Source organism: Camelus dromedarius, chromosome 7 (genome assembly GCF_036321535.1).
Source record: "Camelus dromedarius isolate mCamDro1 chromosome 7, mCamDro1.pat, whole genome shotgun sequence".
Classification (NCBI taxonomy): Eukaryota; Metazoa; Chordata; class Mammalia; order Artiodactyla; family Camelidae; genus Camelus; species Camelus dromedarius.
This window is the reverse complement of record NC_087442.1, coordinates 59234080-59244426: the sequence shown is the minus strand read 5'-3', so window position 1 is coordinate 59244426 and position 10347 is coordinate 59234080. Positions and strand designations below refer to the sequence as shown.

The following is a 10347-nucleotide window of genomic DNA, read 5'->3' as shown; positions in this document are numbered from 1 at the left end:
CTCTGACTGGAAAAAACTCATAGTGTGTGGAGAAAAGAAACACCTTTACCCAGTTTAGGCTGAGGAATGAAATGTCGGCTAAAATGCATTAAAGGCTTGCCAAGTGCCAGGCCCTGAACGTAAATTAGCTCCGTCCTTAAACCAATTCACTAAGTATGGTATTAAATGTCTCCACGTCACAGAAAATTCAGGTTCAGAAAGAAAAGCCAACGTCACTTAGGTAGTGCTAGACAATCCAAATGCAGATTTGTTTGCGTGACTTTAATCTCCAAGCTTTCCCATTATTCAGTGTTCCTCTGCGTTGTAAGCTGTGGTAAACACCTTGTTAAATAGAGTGTGTTTGTGTGTGTAAAAACCAGTTTGTAGGTTATTATAAAATAGTGCTATGTAAAACTCGATATATGTAACGTATTATGGTGTTCAAGATACGTAACTTTGAATTTTTCAAATATTATTGAATATCATTTTGAATGTAGTGTGAATTACCTAGAACTATATGGTATATGTGTGTGGCATGTGTATTTGTAGTATTATAGAAGAATATTATGTAATATATGTAATTGGGTATTATTGGAAAATTTGATACATGTGTTTGCTTGTATATTTAAATCCCATTCCCTCATTCAACAATATTAATTTATACTATGTACTAGGCACTGGACTGGAAATCAAACATTTACAGACAAAGGCCTTCCCTTCAAGGAGTTCATATTCCACTCAGAGACATGTAAACAGATAAATCACCGAGAAACATAGTAATACACTTGAATCTCTATTTTAAAATAAAATTATCTGAGAAATGAACACAATGTATGGGCATACAGAAAATGGAACAACTAAATAAGAGCACAAATTTGGACTGGAATTTGAGAACCTACAACTAAAACTACAATTTTTTTTTTATAAAGCACTTAATTTTATTAATTTTTGGCATTGTATTTTTTTATTTTAAATGTATTTTTATTGAGGTACAGTCAGTTTACAATATTGTGTCAATTTCTGGTGTACAGCACAATACTTCAGTCACATAGGAACATACATTTGTTCTCAAATTCTTCTTCACCATAGGTTACTACAAGATATTGAATATGGTTTTATTATTTTATTAATTTTTAATTATTCTGTCTTTGTAAAAAAATTTTTAAACAAGATGGTTCTTACACTATTTTGATTTATGTTGTTACTGAAAACATCAGCAATCTTCAAATTAACTTCAAAGTGTGTAATTTGACATGTTATGTAAGTAAATACCAAATTAAAGAAAAGAAAAGATGAGGAAAATCTAAAACTGGAAGTAAATGTAAACAGTGAAATCTCTTAGAGTTTCATACTCTTTATTATGCCCTCTATCGCACGTATTCCATATACCACTGGCAACCACTCATCAAGGTGAGGTTTTGGGCAGGCAGTTTGATTTAGGCAACAAAGAGTAAAAATCGCAGATCTGAGACAGTCATTTTGTGCAGAGATAAAAGATCTGACCAAGGACAAATCTAAAGAGACGGAAACATTAATGACTACTAGTATAGACAAGGAGGGATGTTTGGGACTAACTGCTGATAGGTGCAAAGTTTCTTTGTCGGGTAATAAAAATCTTCTGAAACTGGATAGTGATGATGGTGGCAAAACACTGAATATGCTAAGAAACATTGATGTGTACACTTCAAAACAGTGAATTTTACATTATATGAATTATGTATATCTCAATTTTTAAAATGCTATAAAAATTTTGACCAAGACAAGAATTTCAAATTCTTGTTTGTGGGCCTATTATTTAACCTGATATATGATGGCATTTGTATCAATTCTTAGCAAAAGAAAAAAATCAGTGGCAATATAGTGATTTTCCCCTAAAACTGAATATATTCAATTTAAATGAATAATTTAAAAAACAACAACCTTATGTTAAATCCTCAATTTAAAAAATTACTGATTCAAAATCTAGAATGCTGGAACCACTGAAATAACTTCTCATTTTAATCATCGTGGCACATAACAAAGTGAGCAGCTTCTCATTTTGATGATCATGGCACATGGAAAAACTTTGGAAGACAGTAGCTTTTAACGTGTAAGCAGCATTATTGCTTAGTTAAACACATACAAATATGTATTTGATGGACCAGAATATAAATACAGACTCAGTTCCTACTAAACAGGGGTTTAGGCAAATCACTTAATTTCTCAAATCTCATTTAAATGAGATTATATATATAATATGCATAGCTTAATTCCTGGCATGTAGTAAGTGATCCATCCATACATGTTACCTATTATTAAATAAGGGATTTAAATTTTAAAATATCTCACATCCTCCATACCAACCCTAAAATTCTGTAAATGTGGGTTTTATTTCTTAGATGTTTCTTCAGTATCTTGGTGATACTTTGCGAGGAAGTCAGTCCCCACACAAGTTATGATAACAATAGCAATAATAATAAAAATAAAATAATAGCCAACATGTATTTAGTGTTTACTTGGTGACAGGCACTGTGCCAAGCCCTCTCCGTGTATTTACTTATTGAATCTCCCTCACAACAGCCCTATTAAGTGAGTACAAAGAAATCCATTTTATATTTATGGGAACTGAGGTACCAAGAGGTTTTGGTATGGCCAAAGTTACAGTGTTAAGACATGGTGAAGCTTTAGATCTTAAGAGCTTTCTTAAAGGTTGGAAAACCAACTATCTCAGTTTGTGAAGAGGCAGACAGTCAACACAAGAATCCTGGAATCATTTCTTTCTAACACTATTAAACATACATACAACGTAGAAAAATGGCAAAAACATATAAATGTACAGGCAAGCGGAGAGCAAAGAGGTGGAATGAAGAAGAAAACTGAACCTCAGGATTGACTCAGCTCTCTGTGGAGGAAACCGTCCACAACTCTGATGTGGAGCATTTTAGTTAAAACTATGCCTTTACCTACGTATCATATCATATCTGTAATTAGCTGATTACATTTAGCTTCACAGGAAATCAAATTAGAAACAGATTTTATAGTAGATAATTCCATTTGTCTCAAGCAGATGGAACCTAATTTGGAATCCACATGATATAAGTTAAATCACAAATACCTGGATCCTTAAGTTTGCTATGGAGTGACCATTCAGTAAGTAGGCAGAATGGATCATACAAGACTGACCTTTCTGCATCTATTTCTATCCAGGAAGAAGTAGTAGGGGACTGTTAAATGGCTGATATCTGAAAGAAGGACCGATTTCAAAGGCACCTTCCTTTTGAATTGAGGAAGGCACAGCTAATTGGCCAACCATGAAGAACTGAGGAGGCAGACCTACACCTCAAGTCTCTATGACGTCCTTTCAAGGTATGTAAAAAGCTTTGACTCCACAGTCACTGTACCTGAGTTCAAACTCCAGCTCTGCTACTTACCAGCTGAGGAGTCCTGGAAACTTGCTTTCCTTCTTGGGCCTCAGTTCACCCATCTTTGAAGTGAGAGTAATAAATTACTTTCCCCATGAGATTGTTGTAAGGATTAGATGAGCTATTTCATGTAAAACGCTCAAAGTTTCCTGGCATATGGTATATAGGCAATAAATAGTAATAGTTTGAAGTGGAAAGGAAAATAATGCTTATTCCCACTCTAGCAATTCATAAAACTCTTCCAGTTTAGAAGAAAAATTTATTCCAACAGCATCCTTGAGTGTCATTATGAAGCACTGAGCTTTTGCTGTGCTGTAGCTATCTTTTTATCTGACTTTTCTAACCTCCAAAACACAACCATCTGCTGCAGTTTCTCTCTGTGTCTTCAAAGGACAGGTCGTAGGAGAGATTAAGTCCACAAAGCACATCATCAGGACCCTCCTTGTCCCACCAGGTCACAATATGTAGGCAGCTACCAACATCATCATCAAAATTGTACATACATTTGTGATAAAAGCAAATGTAACTCTATTAGGAGAAAATGGAAATTCAAAAGGGTTGGGTGAACCAAACCATTTCAGCAATAGAAATGAAGCAGGGGAAGGGTAGAAAGGTAAGATGTTAGGAAGTAGAGATTGGGATATTTTTTGTAGAATACCTTTTATTTCATATAAAGCCATAGCTCCCTGTTCAAATGTCTATTCATTCTCAATCTTTGGGCATTCACTTTCCCTTGAAACAGATCTTGAAGGTCTTTAAGGAAAGTGGACTACAATTATTCTGGACTTTTGTATCTAGCTCTCAACCCTACTGTGATCTATATTATTTCTTTTTAAATTTATTTATTGTAGTAAGAGCACTTAACATATCTAGCCTCAATTCATTTTTAATGCACAATACTATGTTGTTAACTATAGGCATGAGGTTGTACAGAAGATCTCTAGAACTTACTCATTTTGTGTAACTGAAATTTTATAACAGTTGAAAAACAACTCCCCATTTCCCTCTCCTCCAAGTGCCTGGCAACCACCATTCTATTCTCTGTCTTTATGAGTCTGACTGTTTTACATGCCTCATGTAAGTGGAATCATACAGTATTTGTCCTTCCATGACTGGCTTATTTCACTTGGCATAATGTCTTCCAGGTTCATCTATGTGGTCAAATGTGGCAGAATTTCTTTCTTTTTAAGGCTGAATAATATTCCACTGTATGTCTGTATCACATTTTCTTTCTTTATTCATCTGTCAATAGATATTTGTTTCCATATCTTGGCTATTGTGAGTAATGCTCCAGTTAACATTGGAGTGCAGATATTTTTTCCAGGTCCTGATTTCACTTCTTTTGGATACATATCCAGAAGTGGGGTTGTTAGATCATATAGTAGTTCTATTTGTAATTTTTAAAGAAATCTCCATACTCTTTTCCATAGTGGCTTAACCTTATACATTCCCACCAACAGTATATAAGGATTATAATTTTCTCTACCCCCTTGCCAATACAAGCTACCTTTTTTTGTTTGTTTGTTTTGTATTGTTTTTTAATAATAGTCATCCTGACAGATGTGAGATAATATCTTATTGTGGTTTTGATTTGAATTTCCCTGATGATTCATGATGTTGAGAATCTTTTCACATAACTTTTGGTCATTTGTATATATTCTTTGGAGAAATGTCTATTCAAGTCATTTGCCTATTTTTAAATTGGGTTATTGGTTTTTTGGGGTTTTTTTTGCTATTGAGTTGTAGGAATTCCTTATATGTTTTGGAGAGTAACTTCTTATCAGTTATATATAGTTTGTACATATTTTCTCCCATTCTTTAGGTTGTTTTTATACTCTGTCGGTTGTTTATTTTGCTGTACAGAATTTTTTAGTTTTATGTAGTCCCACTTGTGTATTTTTGTTTTTGTTGCTTGTACTTTTGATGCCACATCCAAGAAATCATTATCTAGACCCAGTGTCATGAAGCTCTTCATTCCCTGTGTTTTCTTCTAGGAGTTTTATGGCTTCAGGTCTTACATTTAAATCTTTAATCCATTTTGAATTGATTTTTGTGTGTGATACATGTTTGATGGTTTGGCTTATGGGAGTGGGTAAAAGTAAAATAAAACATCAATTTCTATTAAAAATATAAGTCTTGAAAACATATAATTTTTGAAGTTAAAGAGATATTTTTCATTCTCTTTTCTCAAAATTATTTTACATTGTTTATGGATTCTGCTCTGAGCTACATGCTGTGCAGATGACACATGCAGACACAGTCTTTCCCCTTTTAGAATTTATATTCTAGTTAGTAGCTTCTTTAGCTTCCATCAGTCCACCAGAGTAAAGCTTCTCAAATTTTTCTGGAGCAAATATTTGGGACTGGCTATGTTTCTAAACTTTAATGTGCATTCAGATCTATTGATCTTGTTAAAATGCAGATTCTGATTCAGTGGGTCTGCCTAGGGCCTGAGAGTCTACATTTTTAACAAGTTCCCAGCTGATGTCAGTGTTACTGGTCTGGAGGCTACGTTTTAAGAACCAAGGGTTTGGATGAAATATAAGGGAAAATATCTGAGTTTCTGCAAATTGATCCAGCTAACAATACTGCATGTCTAGTCCATAACTTGTGATTCTTTTAACATTGTGGAAAGAAAAGAGTTTCCCTGTACCCTCCTAGGTTCAATAGCTGGGCCTATAAAATAACTTTATGACAGGCAGATTAACAGCAGAAAATGTAAACAAATTAATTGATTTTTGTTATAATGCACACTGAGACATCACAGCAAAAAAAGTGAATACCTCAAAAAGCAGTGAGATTTGAGAACTTAGATACTGTCCTAATATGGGAAGGTGAGGGGTATAGGCAACTTAGGACAAAGTAAATGATTTTCAGGAAAGATGAATGGGCTCTTGGAAGAATAAATGCAAGATATGATAGTTTGTGACAGAGTTTTTCTGGGTTTGGAGATGACATCTAGTCTCTTCCCAGGTGATGTGTCAGTTCTGAGGAGGGGATTTATAACATTTGAATTCCTTTTGGAGGATATGTCTTTAGGCAGGTAAGGGGAGTTCAGAGAAAGGCTCTCCCTTGAGCTTGTCATTTTTAAAGTGCCTTCAGCTCAAAATAATCAATATACCAAAGTGACATATTTTAGGGTGGCATGTCCTTCAACAGCTGGGCTACATTCAAATGTTTGTTTCTCACTATTGGAACTTTTCCTCTGAAACATTCTTGCTCCTTAAACATTAGGAGGTTTAGCACTTCTTAGAGGAATGTATATCTGTAAACAATTCACATTCACATCTTCATTAATATTATGTGTACTCTATACCCAATGATTAGTTCTGGGCTTTGAGAAGAATTACAGTCCCAAATAAAAGACTTCTTGGCTCTTTTATCATGACAAAATGCTTGGACAAATAAAAATGTGAAAAATTGTAATTGTAAAATAACTCTCTAAAATATCTAGATCTCATTGTAGAGCAATTAATAATGAATGGAGAAATGGTTATATAAAATTCAAAGGCTAACAATAAGTACTTAATCTACCATAAAGTGAAAGCCCGGCCAAGAAGAGCCATCTTGCACCAAAATACATGTTCAGAAATCAGTATTTGCGTGCCCAAGACTTGTTTGAAAGGCAATTATGATCTCACAAGTAAATCATAAGAATTTTTAAAATTTTGTAAATGCCATATTTATGTGACAGACAAGAACCACTCTGAAGGAATCATTATGGTTTGGGAAATGATATGCAATTTCAAAATCATCTGAATCATTTCAATTGCCTGTATTTACATTTATATAATGGGTATTTATAATGGTGATTATTTTAGAACTTACCTTGTTTTCCTGGATCTCACATCGGTTTCTATGGGAACGAGAATGGCTCTGAAGAGGAGCATTTTAAGAACTCTTTTCACATTCACTGACTGCTAACTGAACTGCAAATTCTGTTTGTCTATTAATGGTTTTTAACTCTTAAATTTTAATACAGAAATAAAATCAGGCATCTAGCTTCATAAATCATTTTAAATAGTAAAAACTAATTTTATGAAACATCTGGCACATTGAAACATTTGAAAACAAAATAACTAGGTTTAAGAGCTAATAATCTGTTCACTTTATTAAATTCATTAATGATTAATCCACATTAGCCATGTGGAAAGCTATGTAAAGAAAGCTCTTGGAAAGCTGTGTAAAGAAAACTTCATCTGATATATTGTTTTAGTACATTTTCTCTGATATTGGTTTGTATGTTTGTGTGTATATTTTTTTCTTACTTTTATGAAAATCCCTTTAAAAAGCAGTGTAAAATGCTCTGCAGTTAAAGTTTCCCTCTGCCAGTGGCTCACCTATCCTGTACTATTATTTATCCTGATACTGTGTTGTAGCTTTTACCATGTTCTCAAGCCAGCTAGAACTTACTTTTTACTGTTTTTTAAAACAAGTTCATAAGTCTTCAAATTTCAATTTTTCTTTTCCTTGGAATAGATTTTTGATCATAAAGAGCTCAATGTCTAACATATATTACCTTTGAGCAGTTTACTGTATTTAAGATTTCCCCACATTTCATGTTTTCCCATAAACTTTATTTTTTTAATTCCTTAGAGAAATGATATTTCAGTATATTTTTATTTAATTCCCCTCACAAAGTAATTAAAACCCACTAAAAATAAGAGAAGCCTATTTCAGAAAAGAGTGCTAAAACTAAATTTTTGTTATGCCCACACTGTAAACGATGCTGGTTGAAAGCATATGGCATCCCATAACCAGCTTATGTAATAGCTACTCCAGTTATTGCTGACATGTAATCTGTGTCTTAGATCCAAAAGCACAGGTTGATGGCAGAGTGCCAGACAGGGTGAAATAAGCGAGAGTGTTTTTTTATCTTTCCTGGATTGGTGGATTTCAGCCCACTATCAGTGTGGCCTTGGTTAGAATTGGCAGAGACTAGTGAGAGTTCGCGAAGTAAAGCTACTGGTATGTGTGACCAAGAGACCATCCTATAACTCACTGACCTAGTATAAGCTCCAAGAAATTGTTTTTCTCTTTCTTAAAAGTATTTTTCATTCAGATTTGATTTTAGGAAATAAATTAAGGATTACTACATGTTGAAAAAGTAAAGATAAATAAATAGGAAACAGGTAGCCAAATGTTTTGGGGGAAATGGTTAATTGATTGGCTTTTCTATTTTTTAAAAGTTGACTTTGGAGGGTAGCAGAAAACAAGCTGAAAAGTAAAAGCAAGTACTATGTTAATCATCAAAAGAGAAATATTTATCTTAAAAAGTATTTGAATCTGAAGATAAGGAATATGATTGTCCATCAGGGCCTCTCAAAGTGGCAGGGGGCAGGTTCCAAGAAAACCAGTGCCCATCTAAGACAAGAGAAATACAAAAAGTGAGTATAAATTTGAAACTCTTAGAGCAGTTGACATTACTACTTTATCAAACCCTATGGTTTTGTATTTTACAAAAATCAATTCATGGCATCTGGGAATTTTAAAAAGTTTCCCTTTACTACAGTTAGTTTGAGATGCATTGATCCAGCATCAACTACTATAAACCAAAAAAAAAAAAAAGTGCCATTTGAACTTCATAGTGTTGAAAATTATTTATCCTGTGTGATTCTATCTGAAAGCTGGGAAGTGAAGGGTGTTGTTTTTTTTTGTTTGTTTGTTTTTTAATCTCTGAAAGGTTTCTTTCTAGCCCTATAAGCATATATTTATTTTCATAAAATTACAGCAGAGGAGGCTAAAGTGGATATTCTCTCCTTTTGCAGATATAAAAACAAATTGCAAAGGACTTAAGCGAGATATCTGATATTATGCATATATTGATATACCATCAAAATTTTAAAGTTAAGTGAAGAGCATTGCACAGAACTTATTTAATATTCTGGTGAGTGAAGTAAAAACACCCTAGGTTGATTGTGGCAACAAATTGGGTATATTTGCAATTTCACATGGTAGATGGCAGTGCTTTGTCTTTAGGTTTCAGAAGGAAAAGCATGGTGTTATGGTTGTTCAAGGGATGGCTAGTGAAAGTACATATACTAAAAATCAAGGTGAAGAGTTTAAAGGAATTCAATAAGCAAAAGCAAAATTAAACAAAGAGAATGTAGAAAGATTTAGGGAGGAACACATGAATAGTTTGGCTAAAGAACCTACAAAGCAGAAATGTAAGTCCATACTTCTCTGAAAGGTATAAAATCCCCAAAGAGAAAGGGCTTGCTACCTTGGACTACCAATAGGAGAAATAAAATTAAAATACGAAAGGGAAAGTTTAGACAAATATTGGGAGTTTTTGTTAATTGTTAAGAGTATTAGGTTAGTCGAGTGGGCGCCCAAAGGAATCTCTGAGGACATTTAAAACCTCTTTGAACAAAGCCATGGACATTGTATTATGGAGAGCAAGACTTCAATGGCAGTGGATCAACTGTGAGGTCTTTTCCAGCTCTAATTTCTACTACTCCATAGCTCTGTGAAGAATAGTTGCTAAATTGCTTGATCAACCCAGACAAATAAAACTGAACACAAGAATAAACCCCTAGACAAAATAAAGTCAGCCAAAATTGAAACATGCCCCTCCAAAAAGAAAAGAAAAAAAAAAAAAAAGGAACCTAAATCTTGCATCATAACCCAAGGTGGAAAAATTTAGGCTCTGGCAACCTGCCCAGAGGAATAAGTTCCAGAGACAGGACCTTCAGTGAACAAGCCGAACCAACAGGTTGGGAGAGTTCAACTTCTCAGACAGGCTTGCAAAACCTCCTGACTGATCTTAATACTAGAGCAGGCTCAAAAGGGAAAGAAATCTATTAAAAACCCTGGACTATGAGTGAACTAATACATTTATTCATTCTACAAGAATTTATGGAGTGCCTACTGTAGGCTTGCTGCTACTCTAGGATAGGGTATGTCGGTAAACAAAACAGACAAGATCTTTGCCCTTGTGACTTTTACATGCTAGTGTGAGGAACAA

At 34.0% G+C, this 10347-nt stretch overlaps 1 long non-coding RNA gene across 3 annotated transcripts in view; it reads left to right on the top strand.

Annotated features, from left to right (window-relative positions):
* The window catches only part of LOC116153986 (uncharacterized), a 191584-nt gene that overhangs the window by 179 nt on the left and 181058 nt on the right, over positions 1-10347 (top strand). For all 3 annotated transcript variants that reach the window (XR_010381685.1, XR_010381684.1, XR_004137776.2), the window contains exon 2: positions 3166-3324. This is a non-coding gene — a long non-coding RNA (uncharacterized LOC116153986). The remainder of the gene's footprint in view (positions 1-3165; positions 3325-10347) is intronic.